At 47.8% G+C, this 12,131-nt stretch overlaps 1 protein-coding gene across 8 annotated transcripts in view; it reads right to left on the bottom strand.

Annotated features, from left to right (window-relative positions):
- Sptan1 (spectrin alpha, non-erythrocytic 1) overlaps positions 1-10,217 on the bottom strand; it is a 75,026-nt gene extending 64,809 nt beyond the window's left edge. For 4 of the 8 annotated variants that reach the window (XM_070014758.1, XM_070014761.1, XM_070014759.1 and 1 more), the window contains exon 1: positions 5,377-5,393. The gene's annotated coding sequence lies outside the window, so the exon portion shown is untranslated. Of the gene's footprint in view, positions 1-5,376; positions 5,394-9,997 lie in introns of those variants that run through there. The other 4 variants (XM_070014762.1, XM_070014764.1, XM_070014766.1 and 1 more) reach the window with 2 other exon arrangements.
- Positions 10,218-12,131: the final 1,914 nt, after the last annotated feature.

Below are 12,131 nucleotides of genomic sequence, written 5' to 3'. Positions count from 1 at the left end.
TCTGGGACTTGAATTCTGGGCCTGGACACCACTTGAGCCACAGCTTGACTTTCACACTCTGGTGGTTAACTGGAGATGAGTTTCATGGACTTTCTTGCCCAGGCTGGCTTTGAACCTCGATCCTCAGATCTTGGCTTCCTTAGTAGCTGGAATAAAAACCATGAGCCATTGGCACCTGAATTGCATTTCTACAATCTCTAAGAAGTTACATATTGGAGCGGGGCGCTGGTGGCTCACGCCTGTAATCCTAGCTACTCAGGAGGCTGAGATCTGAGGATGGAGGTTCAAAGCCAGCCCAGGCAGGAGAGACTGTGAGACTCCTATCTCCAATAAACCACCAGAAAACCGGAAGTGGCGCTGTAGCTCAAATGGTAGCGCGCTTGCCTTGAGCTGAAGAGCTGAGGGACAGCGCCCAGGCCCAGAGTTCAAGCCCCACGACCGACAAAAAAAAAAGAAGTTACATATTGGGAATATAGCTCACTGGCACAGCTTTTGCCTAGCATGTGCAAAGCTTCACTTAGCACCACAAAAAAAAAAAGGTTCCACTTGAGCAAGTGTCACTGCACTGGGCCCTACCAATCTAGATAGATAGTCCAGCAAGGCTCTGCTAAAATTAACCAACCTAAAAGGCTCGCTTTGTCACCCCAGTGAAGTAGAATGGAGTCAATTCTATACCAAGTGCTTTGGTCAGGCAATAATGGACTCTTCTTCCCTGCAGTAGATCAGCTGATGTCAGTAGGCGGGAGCTCTGCCAAGCATAACTGGCTGTGTCTGGAGAGCTGGACATCTGAAAGTCACCGATGTGCTCCCACAGTAATCGCATGCAGATGTTTTAATGGTAAGATTACAGGAGACAACAAAGGAGACTGAGGGTTAATAAGAGTTCCCCTCTTAGGGAGAGAGAGATAAGTGGTAGAGTGCTTGCCTAGCAAAATTGCAAGGCCATGGGTTTGATCACAACACTGGAAATAAAATAGAGGTTTCTGGGGTTGGGAAGGTGGCTCAGTGGTAGAGCGCTTGCCTTGCATGCATGAGGCCCTAGGTTCGATTCCTCAGCACCACATAAGCAAAAAGAAAAAAGCTGGAAGTGGTGCTGTGGCTCAAGTGGTAGAGTGCTAGCCTTGAGCTGAAGAGCTGAGGGACAGTGCCCAGGCCCAGAGTTCAGGCCCCATGACTGGACCAAAAAAAAAAAAAAAAAAAAGAGGTTTCTCTTCTAACCTGATAGGGCCCTGTCTCTAGTTTATCTACCAGAGTCCCAGTTTCCTTTTTGGCTCTTAAAGGGTCATCTCCACAGACTTCATTAAACATAGGAAAAAAATTTCATAACTATAGCTTTTAAGAATTACTGCCATCCAGCCGGGCGCTGGTGGCTCACGCCTGTAATCCTAGCTACTCAGGAGGCTGAGATCTGAGGATCGCGGTTCAAAGCCAGCCCGGGCAGGAAAGACCGTGAGACTCCTATCTCCAATAAACCACCAGAAAACCGGGAGTGGCGCTGTAGCTCAAGTGGTAGAGCGCTCCCCTTGAGCTGGAGAGCTGAGGGACAGCACCCAGGCCCAGAGTTCAAGCCCCACGACCAACAAAAAAAAAAAAAAAAAAAAAAAAGAATTACTGCCATCCAAAGGTGCTACAACCAACGTCAGTGTGCTGGTAATTTCTGGGACCCTGGCATGTGGCCACATTCCTTCCATGGCTGAGGCTGCACACTGCAAGAGCCCCACCCCTTCCCTGGCAATATGTAAGAGTCTGATAAGGCTGACTCCACCGAGAATGTTCCAGACTTTCCCCAAACTTCCGGTACTAACATCTTTAAAGTACCACTAGAAAGGAAAACCTGGCAAAGTGTCCATCAAAAACCAATCTCCGCTGGGCGCCGGTGGCTCATGCTTATAATCGTAGCTACTCAGGAGGCTGAGATCTGAGGATCATGGTTCAAAGCCAGCCAGAGCAGGAAAGTCCGTGAGACTCTTAGCTCCAATAAAAAACCACTAGAAAACCAGAAGTGGCGCTGTGGCTCAAGCAGTAGAACGCTCGCCTTGAGCTGAAGAGCACAGGGACAGCGCCCAAGCCCAGAGTTCAAGCACAACTGACCAAAAAAAAAAAAACAACCTCCAACAGTACCAATTTATCTGTCTATCCCATTCACTGTCGGAAAACCACAGTAGAGAAGACTTCCTCAGAGTGCAATCAGTGGACCCCTTATCTTAGGGCAACTGATTCACTCTGATTTTGCCAATCAGGTCCATGTATGCAGAGAATGTAGGAGAAGAAATAAAATACTAGGTGTATTCTCTCTATGTTTAAGGACAGGTCCCATTTAATGTAACTGAATCAGGAGATCTTTGCAAATCTTATTAGAAGAGTCAAGATATAGCTATTTATAAATGCTGCAATGCAGCACTCAAAATGTTAGCTGCATCATCCAGCAAGCAATGTGAGCAGATCTCAGAGGGATAAAACAGGAATTACAAGCGTCTTCTCTATTATAATAAAGGGTCATGCCAGAATTCTTACAATACTGCCAGATCTTTGGGAAGGAAGAGTGGGTTCTAAAAATATAAAATTTAGCTATAGGAAATGGCACTGTCAAATGGTAGAGTGCTAGTCTTGAGCCAAAGAAGCTCAGGAACAAGGCTCAGGCTCAGGCCCAGAGTTCAAGCCTCAGGATCATGCCCCCTCCACCCCGCCCCCAAAAGAAAAAGTTCAGCTATAAATTTTTAACTAAATACATAGACAAACCATGTCCCAGGGCTGGGAAGGTGGCTCAGTGGTAGAGTACTTGTCTTGCATACATGAGTCCCTGGGTTCGATTCCTCAGCACCACATACGCAGAAAAAGTCGGAAGTGGCACTGCAGCTCAAGTGGTAGAGCACTAGCCTTGAGCTGAAGAGCTGAAGGACCCAGCACCCAAGCCAGGTGCTGGTGGCTCATGGTTGTAATCTTAGCTGTTCAAAGGCTAAGATCTGAGAATCACAGTTCAAAGCCAGCCCATACAAGAAAGTCCATGAGATTCTTATCTCCAGTCAACCACCAGAAAACCGGAAGTGGTGCTGTAGAGTGCTAGCCTTGAGCAAAAGAGCTCAGGGACAATGCCTAGGCCCTAAATTCAAGTCCCATGACCCACAAAAAATAAAAAGACTACATATCCAACACAGTCTTATACATACTATCAACTGAAACAGATTCTTTAAGAATTTTAAAAAAGAGTATCCTTATCTTTCTGCTGAATGTCAAGAGGTTCTTGGTACTTCGCAACTTTTAAAATGCCCTCACCTAATATACAGGAGCTATATACCACTGTACAAAGAGAAGTATCTACTCAGCAGAGGGGCCATAGCTGAGATCACACTGCGTTAAGCAACACAACAGACTGCAGATGCAAACATTTCAAACCAAAGGTCAAATGGCTTTGGATTCTGCAAACTTGGCACCTGCAGCAAATAGCTTAGGACACCCTCATACACCTCTTAACGAATGGAAGAATTTGACAGGCACAGTTTCTTTACGGAACCCCAAAGATAAAAACAAAAGAAGCCAGGTGCTGGTGGCTCACGCCTGTAATCCTAGCTACTCAGGAGGCTGAGATCTGAGGATCATGGTTCAAAGCCAGCCCAGGCAGGAAAGTCTGTGAGACTCATCTCCAATAAACCACTCAGAAAACTGGAAGTGGCACTGTGGCTCAAGTGGCAGAGTGCTAGCCTTGAGCTGAAAAGCTGAGGGACAGTGCCCAAGCCCAGAGTTCAAGCCCCACGACTGGGGGAAAGGGGGCGGGGAGGAGGAGTCTCCTCAAAACAAAGCATTGGCATTGCTATTCTTCCAACAAGGGGAATGTGCTAGAGATCCAAAGCTTTCAGAATACTACAGATAGAATGGCAACTTTCAGACAGGACTCCAGCTACTCTGCTGGCAAAAAAGGGATTCTTAGGGATTCACAGGAGAAACACAAGAGAAACAGATCAGCTGCCTCTATGGAAAAATGCATAAGCATCACCCATGCTAGAGGTCACAGAAACCACTCATCTGTGTTTTTGTTGCTTAGTCAGAGCCCAAATGTGCAGAACTGACAATACCTTTTTTCTACGGCTTAGGAAGCCAGCCTATTACCAAATTCTAGATTTGGAAAGCGAAAGAACTATATCCATGAATGTGGAAGAACAAACCACCAAAGAATTTGTTAGCACCCATAAAATTGTGCATCAGTTGATTCTCAGATCAAACAAATTAACTCAAAACTAGCTTAGCTGCAGATTTTAGTGGCAGATCTTATGGTAAGCAAAGAGGTAAATAATACATCAAAAGTAAGACTCACAACACCATGAAGAAAAACAACAAATATTTTTGCTTAAACCACATTCCAACAAGGATTGTGGACCTGCATGTCAGCCTTCAAATGGATTAATTCATTTCAACTTGTTAGTACAATTCTGCAGAGGCAAGGAGCAGGAACTTAGGACTAAAAAAGCAAGATTCAGACTGCATTGCATCAAAACCCAGAAATGCAGACCAAGCTGGGAAAACTTACTTCTGAATGCTTCCCAAATACTATCTTGCTGATACTTACCTTTTAACCTGTAAAATTCAGATGAGAGGTATTTAAGTGTAACATATTGTTACTAAGATTCAAACCAGGAAAAGGAAAAAACAAAAACAGGAAGAAGTTGTAACATGGCCCATTTTTTATAAACCTCACTTAAATAATTAATTGGTCTGGTTTATAAAAGGGCCTGCCTTGGATTTATCACCTAAAATTACTAAAAATTTTCAAAATTTTTATGTCTCATGTTAGAATATCAAGATAATAATTTTAACTATTTTTCATTTGAAAAATGTCCAATTTTAGAGAACATAAAAGCTACACAAATAAATATATAGAACTGTTTTGTTGTTTAAAAAAAAATGCCGGGATTGCAGCAGAAGTCCATGGAAAAGGAAACAAACCCAAGTTTACAATATCTGTCAAATTTTTTAAAGTGCTATTTATACAACATGTTTTCAGGAAACTATCTCAAGTTTCTAGGATAATTTAAGTCCCTTGGTTCTTAAGAACCAAGTAGCCATCAATAAAAAATATCAGCAAACAACTCCATGCAAACACAAGGATGGCAATAAGAAATTCATTCATGCCTTAAAGAGAAAGAAGGGAATGTAGGAAAAGAAAGGCATTAAAAAATTTAGAGCAAAGTATACTAAGACTTCTGATTGTGTGGCACCAGAAGCCATAAAACAAACCCTAATCACCCTTTCTGTTTAACAGAAAGGTCATGCAGGCAGGGTTGAGGCCCCTTTCTTTGGATCATTCAATCTGGCACAAATGTATCTTCACTGCAAGCCAGGCAAATCCAAAGGCAACACGTTTTCTGCATGCTGGTCAAATACCTGGACTCTGCGTTTACGAAACGATGACAACATGATGGAGGAATGTGGAGTCTAAAAAAAGGGGGGGAAGAGCAAGATAACAAGCTTCTAAGGGCAAAGCAAACAGAACGACTTCAAAACGAAGAGAGCAGATCTGTAAAAATATATGAATATAGGTGAAAAATCAAATTCATTTACTTCTCCAACATTATGATATTCCATATAGTTTCTAAATCCCACCTGGGATTGAAAATACAGAAAGAGAACCAAGGGTCCATGTCTATTACTATCATCCATATGTGCTGTTCTGGCCAAGTCATGCCTTCTTTCAGGTCTCAGTTTCCCCATGTGCCCGTGTTAATACGAGTGTGCTTTTCTGTTGGTGGTGGTGGTGGTCATGGGGCCTGAACTCTGGGCCCGGGTGCTGTCCCTGAGCTCTTTAGCTCAAGGCTAGTGCTCTACCACTTGAGCCACACACCACTTTCGGCTTTTTCTGCTTATGTGGTGCTGAAGAATCAAACCCAGGGCCTCATGCATGCAAAGCAAACACTCTACCACTGAGCCACCTTCCCAGCCCTTACTTATTATTTTTTAACTTTAAATAGTTCTACAAAGGGGTTTGAATTCCACAAGTCAAATTATGAGTACAATGAATCTTGATCAATGTCACCCCTTCTATTGTTGTTTCCCATGAAAATGCTTTTTAAACTAAACATGCCCTTCTATCCACATACTGGTAAGTTAGTTGAGATATCTAGAGCTGTGGCAATCATAAATCCCCTTCCATTCAATAATAAAAGAATGATTGCAGCCGAGCGCTGGTGGCTCACGCCTGTAATCCTAGCTACTCAGGAGGCTGAGATCTGAGGATCGTGGTTCAAAGCCAGCCCGGGCAGGAGAGACCGTGAGACTCCTATCTCTAATAAACCACCAGAAAACCAGAAGTGGCGCTGTAGCTCAAGTGGTAGAGCGCTCGCCTTGAGCTGAAGAGCTGAGGGACAGCGCCCAGGCCCAGAGTTCAAGCCCCACGGCCGACAAAAAAAAAAAAATAATGATTGCCTGAAATTACCTACAAGAACAAACTCAAGCTACAAAGAAAGATGCAACTTGGCTGGCATGCTTCCTTTACTATTACTATTTCAAGAGGACCATGCAAAAGAGAGAGAGGTGATGGCTCACTGCACAGCTGTTCCAGCCAACTGGTCCCCAGTGATCAGCCATGCAGTCCTCCTCCACATTCCTGCAGTCAGCATTTGCCACAAGGACACTAAATTGTTCTGGAAGGCCATAGCTGACAGGCTGCAGCAGACCCAGATGCATAACTAGCGGAGGATTGATTACAAAGGCAGGCTAACCTCCAGGCCCTGTTCTCAGTATACACGTAGGGTGCTATTCCTCGGATCCTCTTCTTACAATCTCTATCAGTCCCACCTTTTGAGATGAGGAAAAGTAGAGAAAATTCTAATGAAAATATACACTTAAAATAGATCTCCCCACGTAAGACCTGTTCATCAGATCATTTGACAGGCTTACTTGGGAGCCTGTGACACTGGATTTCTACAATAACTAAATTACTATAAAGCATGCTGCCAAGACCAAAATTATATTGAGTAGCTGGAGTGGGGTGCTGGTGGCTCACACTTGTAATTGCAGCTACTCAGGAGACTGAGATCTGAGGATCGCAGTTCAAAGCCTGGGAGGAAAGTCTATGAGACTTGGTGAAAAAGCTGGAAGTAGAGCTGTGGCTCAAGTGGTAGAGTGCTCACCTTGAGCACAAAAGCTCAGGGGCAGTGCCCAGGCACTGAGTTCAAGCCCCCCCCCCCTCCTGGAGAGGGAGAGAAAGAGTGAGGGGGGATGTGGCTGGGTTCAGGAGCTCCAGCATGGAGTCCCAGCTATTTGGGAAACAGGGGCAGGAAAATCACTTGAGTCAAGGAGTGTAAGGCTATCTCATTATGCAACATAGAAAATCCTTGTCTCTTAAAAAAAACAAGGTGGGGGAGGGGACTGGAGTATGGCTTAAATGGTAGAGCACCAATCACTAAGGAAAAGCTGAGCAGGGCACTGGTGGCTCACACCTGTAATCCCAGCTACTCCTAGCTGAGATCTGAGGTTTAAAGCCAGCCTGGGTAGGAGTCTGTGAGACTTTTTTTTTTTTTTTGGTCTGTCATGGGGCTTGAACTCTGGGCTTGGGCGTTGTCCCTGTGCTCTTCAGCTCAAGGCAAATGCTCTACCGCTTGAGCCACAGCGCCACTTCTGGTTTTCTAGTGGTTTATTGGAGATAAAAGTCTCACAGACTTTCCTGCCTGGGCTGGCTTTGAACCATGATCCTCAGATCTCACCTTCCTGAGTAGCTAGGATTACAGGCATGAGCCACTCGGCTCTGTGAGACTCTTATTTCCAATTAACCACCAGAAAACTGGAAGTGGTCCTGTGGTTCAAGTGGTAGAGCGCTAGCCTTGAGCTAAAGAGCTGAGGGACAGCACCCAGACCCAGAGCCCAAGCCCAACAACTGGGGGAGTGGGGAGGGAGGGAAGTGAGGAAGATGGAGGGAGGGAGACAGAAAGCAATCAGAGAATAAATTAGGCTGATGGTTTAGTAAAAGAACTGTCACAGCAAGTGGCGCTGTGGCTCAAGCAGTAGAGTGCTCGCCTTGATCTGAAGAGTGCAAGGACAGTGCCCAAGCCCAGAGTTCTAGCCCCACAACTGACACACACACACACACACATACACACACACTAAAGAACTGTCACAGGGCTGGGAAGGTGGCTCAGTGGTAGTGTTTGCCTTGCATGCATGAGGCCCTGGGTTTGATTCTTTGGCACCACATAAGCAGAAAAAGCGGGAAGTGGTGCTGTGGCTCAAGTGGTAGAGCCCTAGCCTTGAGCTGAAGAGCCAAGGGACAGCGCCCAGGCCCAGAGTTCAAGCCCCACAACTGGCAAAAAAAAAAAAAAAAAAAAAAAAACTGTCACATACTTGTCTGGTGCAGGGCAAATCCTCCTTTCTCTTCTTTCCACCTAGGTCCCTCCCTGGATACCACTTAACATACTTTGAAGGTCCCTTTGAGTAATATTGGCCCAGTTACTGAAAAAGGTTTATTGCAATTTCCCTCGGAGAGCTTACTGCAGCACATTTTTATGTCTCACAACTGCATATTTTTTAAACTTTGACTTCAATTTGACCTTTTAAAATCTAAGCCATTAGCTGCAATGAGATGGACAGTAAATAAATGACTAGTTGAGAAGTGGGAACAGTGGCTCATTTGCTTCCTACAGCTGACTGTTCTGCTGCTATTCTTAAGATTTTCGTTTCTTGGCTGCAAAACACCCCCACCCTTCCATCTTTGATACATTCTGTTTCATTTAAGTCCAATTGCTATGACGACGCAATTTCTCAACACATTATGAAAATACTTTATTCGGTTTCTCCTCTATTCTTCCAAGACTGCCATAAAGGTTGTTTTTTTCTAAAATACCATTAAGACAGGACAAAGGACCTAAATATTTTAGAATCTATTTTATAATCTTTTTTAAAAGATCTGATCATTCAGGAGCAGGAGGCTGAGACAGGATGATCTCAAATTCGAGGCCAGCCTGTATTACACAGTGAGAGCTGGTCTCAAAATAAGTAACAAAAAAACTAACAAAATAATAAACAGTAATAAAAAAATAACTACACAAAAAGATCTGACAAGGTGTTGTAACAGTTCCAGAAACATCTCACCCTAGCTTTCTGGGCTATTGTCTTTCATTTAAAGTATATTTAACCTTACCAAGCCCTTTATTTAAAATACATTTTATTTCAGTACCTGAGACTTTTGAAGGCATTTTTATCTGAGAAGCATAATCAAATCGCTGGGGCAGCTTGCAAACAAAAGACTGCTCTATCATCCCACACTGGCATGGTTGAAGAACTGACAAATAATTTACTGCCTTGGTCTTAAAAGACCCAGACTAAAGCACTGTAAGCCATTAAGTTATTTGATTTGGGTCTCACACGAAGCAAGTGCCCATCTATACTGATTGCTTATAAGCAGATCACAACTGGAGAGGGGGGAATATGTTTATTACAGGGGAAGAAAAGGAGACGGTCAGTTTCAACCCTCTCTGCGGCTACAGAGAAGGCCAAAGGCCGACATACAGAATGGTATTAAGGTCGATCAAGGAGCCTTTGCTCTACGCGCTAGGCTCTTCCTCTTCAAGGGGTGTGGGGCATCGCACGAACCGGTGCGGGAGACGGGGAGTGCGGGGGGGGGGGGGACGTCGGTCCCCACCCGGGAAGGGGCCCGCTCTGCAGGGAGGGGCGCGGCGAGGGGCCCCCCAACCACCTGCCGAGGCCGGAGGGAGCAGGGCGGGGCCGCAGCTGCCCGGGGTGGCCGGCGGGCGAAGGACCCAGCGGGCCGGGCCCGGGCCCCCGTCGGTGACATTCCGGCGCCCGCGCCCGGGCTCGGCCCCGCGGCCGCCCGCAGCCCACGCGCCACAAAGGCGATGGCGGCAGGTCCTCTTCACTCCTCCGTCAGCCCGAGGAAGCGGGGAGGCCCGCCCGGCTCACCTGTCCGCCCTGCGGCCCCGCCCCGCTGCCGAGTGGGCAGCCCCGGGCCCCGCGGCCGCCCCGAGCTCGCCCTCCCACCCCCGGCCCTCCTCACCGCTTCCTGTGAGGGGGGGATGAAGGGCGTGGGCGCGCCGGGCTGACGAGTGCTGAGAGACCGATGTGCGGCCGCGGCATCCGCTCCACACGGTTCGCTCCGCAGCGGGTAGTGGCGGCGGCGCGCGCGCCCCGCCTCTTTTATAGGCGGCCCTGCGCGCTCCCGCGGCGCGCGGGCGCGATCCTGAGGGAAGGGCCCGGGCGCGGCGCGCGGGGTGGGAGGCAGCGCCGGAGGAGCGACGGGGGCGGAGCTCCCGAGGGCTCTGCGCCTGACCGCTGTCCGGAAGGAGCCGAGCGTGGCCGGAAGGAGCCGAAGTGGCGGGCCGGGGAGGGGGCTGGGGGGGTGGAGGGGTGCGGGAATGAGCGAAGGAACCGGGGGCGGCGGGAGGGGGAGGAACTAGGGAGCGCGCCAGGGCTGGGGGCGGTGGCGCAGTGGCGCGGGGCCCTCCGCCCCAGCCGGCCCCGCCGCCCGGGCGGGCCCCGCCCTCGCCGCAGCCCGGGCGCTCCAATCCTGCCCCTCCCGGCCCGCCCTGCAGAGAATGCGCACCGCACCCTCCACCCCCGGGAACCCGTCCAGGACTGCGGCGAAGGGCGGGGCGCGGCGGGGGCTGCAGTCTGGCTTGGGGATGCAGCAGGCTCGGGCCGACCGGAAAAAAACGCCCGGTCGCCCGGGTGAGATCACCGAAGGCTGCTTTTCCTGCTTACTTGTCCGGGAGGAGCCTGGCGTTGGTGGGGGTTGGGGTCAAGGAAACCGGGGTGGTTTGAGGCTTTGTGTCCGATGCAGTGGTGAGAAAAAAAAGGTCAAATCCTGATCAAGAAGGGGAGGGAGGGGAGGAACTAATTTGAGGCATAAGGCTGTCATTTCAGGATTGGTAGAATTAATCATTTCTTAAAGCTTTGTCCCTAGACCCCAGTGGGGGAGAGGAGGAACATCAGACCTAATCTATACACAAGACATTAAGGCTGCTTTTCCCACAATTAATTGCGCTTTTCTGTGTATCAGGCACACTAAGCATTTTATGGGTTACCGTTTCCGGGTAGTTTTTTGTTTTAAATACTTGGATAATATCTCCCCATTTTCTAAATGAGCATCCTGACATAGAAGCTAGGCCTTGCATCCCAGGTCAGGCAGGCAGCAATCAGAAAAGCTAGGATCGGAACCCAAACAATTAGAAATAACTGCTTTCTAGTAGAAAAGGAGGTATCATGATACAGGTGGATGCTGGGTTTTTGGTTGTTTTGGTTTTGGTGCCAGTACTGGGACTTGAACTCTGCCTGGGCACCATCGCTTAGCTAATGCTCTACCACTTGAACCACACCTTCAACTCCAGCTTTTTGGGGAGTGATTAATTCGGGTAAGAGTTTCATGGACTTACCTGCCCAGGCTGGCTTGGAACTGCAATCCTCATATTTCAACTTCCTGAGTATCTAGGATTACAGACAGGTGTGAGCCCCTGATGCCTGGTGGATGCTAGGGCTCTGACATGAGAAAAAATGAGTTCCCTGTGATTTCTGTTCCTTAAGCCTTATCTGTTAAGATGTTTCCCCTCTCCCTTCCCCCATTTTGAGGACAACTGGGTCACGGCCATTGGGAGTTATACCCAGCTCATTCCTGTGCAGTCAGGCAGACTGTTGTTCTGCAGCTTAGGAAGGCCTCAGCCTCCTGGTTACCAAGCAGCAGCCTTGCTCTTTAAGTAAACATAAAAGCACTGGCCATTGCACCAGAACTTGGGCCCAGGCCCAGCCCCGAGCTTTTCAATGGTTCTCTGCTGTTTGGCTGCTTCTGGCGCTGGGATCCGCAATCTGGTTTCTAAGCTGCCCTGGCTGTGGCCATGATAGTGAGGGAAGATTCCTCTATTCCTTCCTTTTCCGTTGGAGTGGAGAGAAAAAGAAGTGGCCACACCCCAGAAGCAGCTTGACAGAAACTGGAGGAAAAACATAGGAGCTGGGAAGCATTTCCTGCAGAGAAAGAATCTTTCTTCACGGAACACAGGGCTGAGTGACTGCTCCCAGGGGATGTGAATTTCTGGAACAGCTGATGGCATCCGTGGCCTTTTCTTGGTTAGTAGCAGCAAAAAATTGTAATCAGATATCCAGTTCTGGGTACAAAAATGGCTAACCTCATCATGGCTCTC

The sequence above is a fragment of the Dipodomys merriami genome, unplaced genomic scaffold (assembly GCF_024711535.1).
Source record: "Dipodomys merriami isolate MVZ:Mamm:240054 unplaced genomic scaffold, mDipMer1.0.p SCAF_11, whole genome shotgun sequence".
NCBI classification, from domain to species: Eukaryota; Metazoa; Chordata; class Mammalia; order Rodentia; family Heteromyidae; genus Dipodomys; species Dipodomys merriami.
This window is presented reverse-complemented; position numbering and strand designations above follow the sequence as displayed.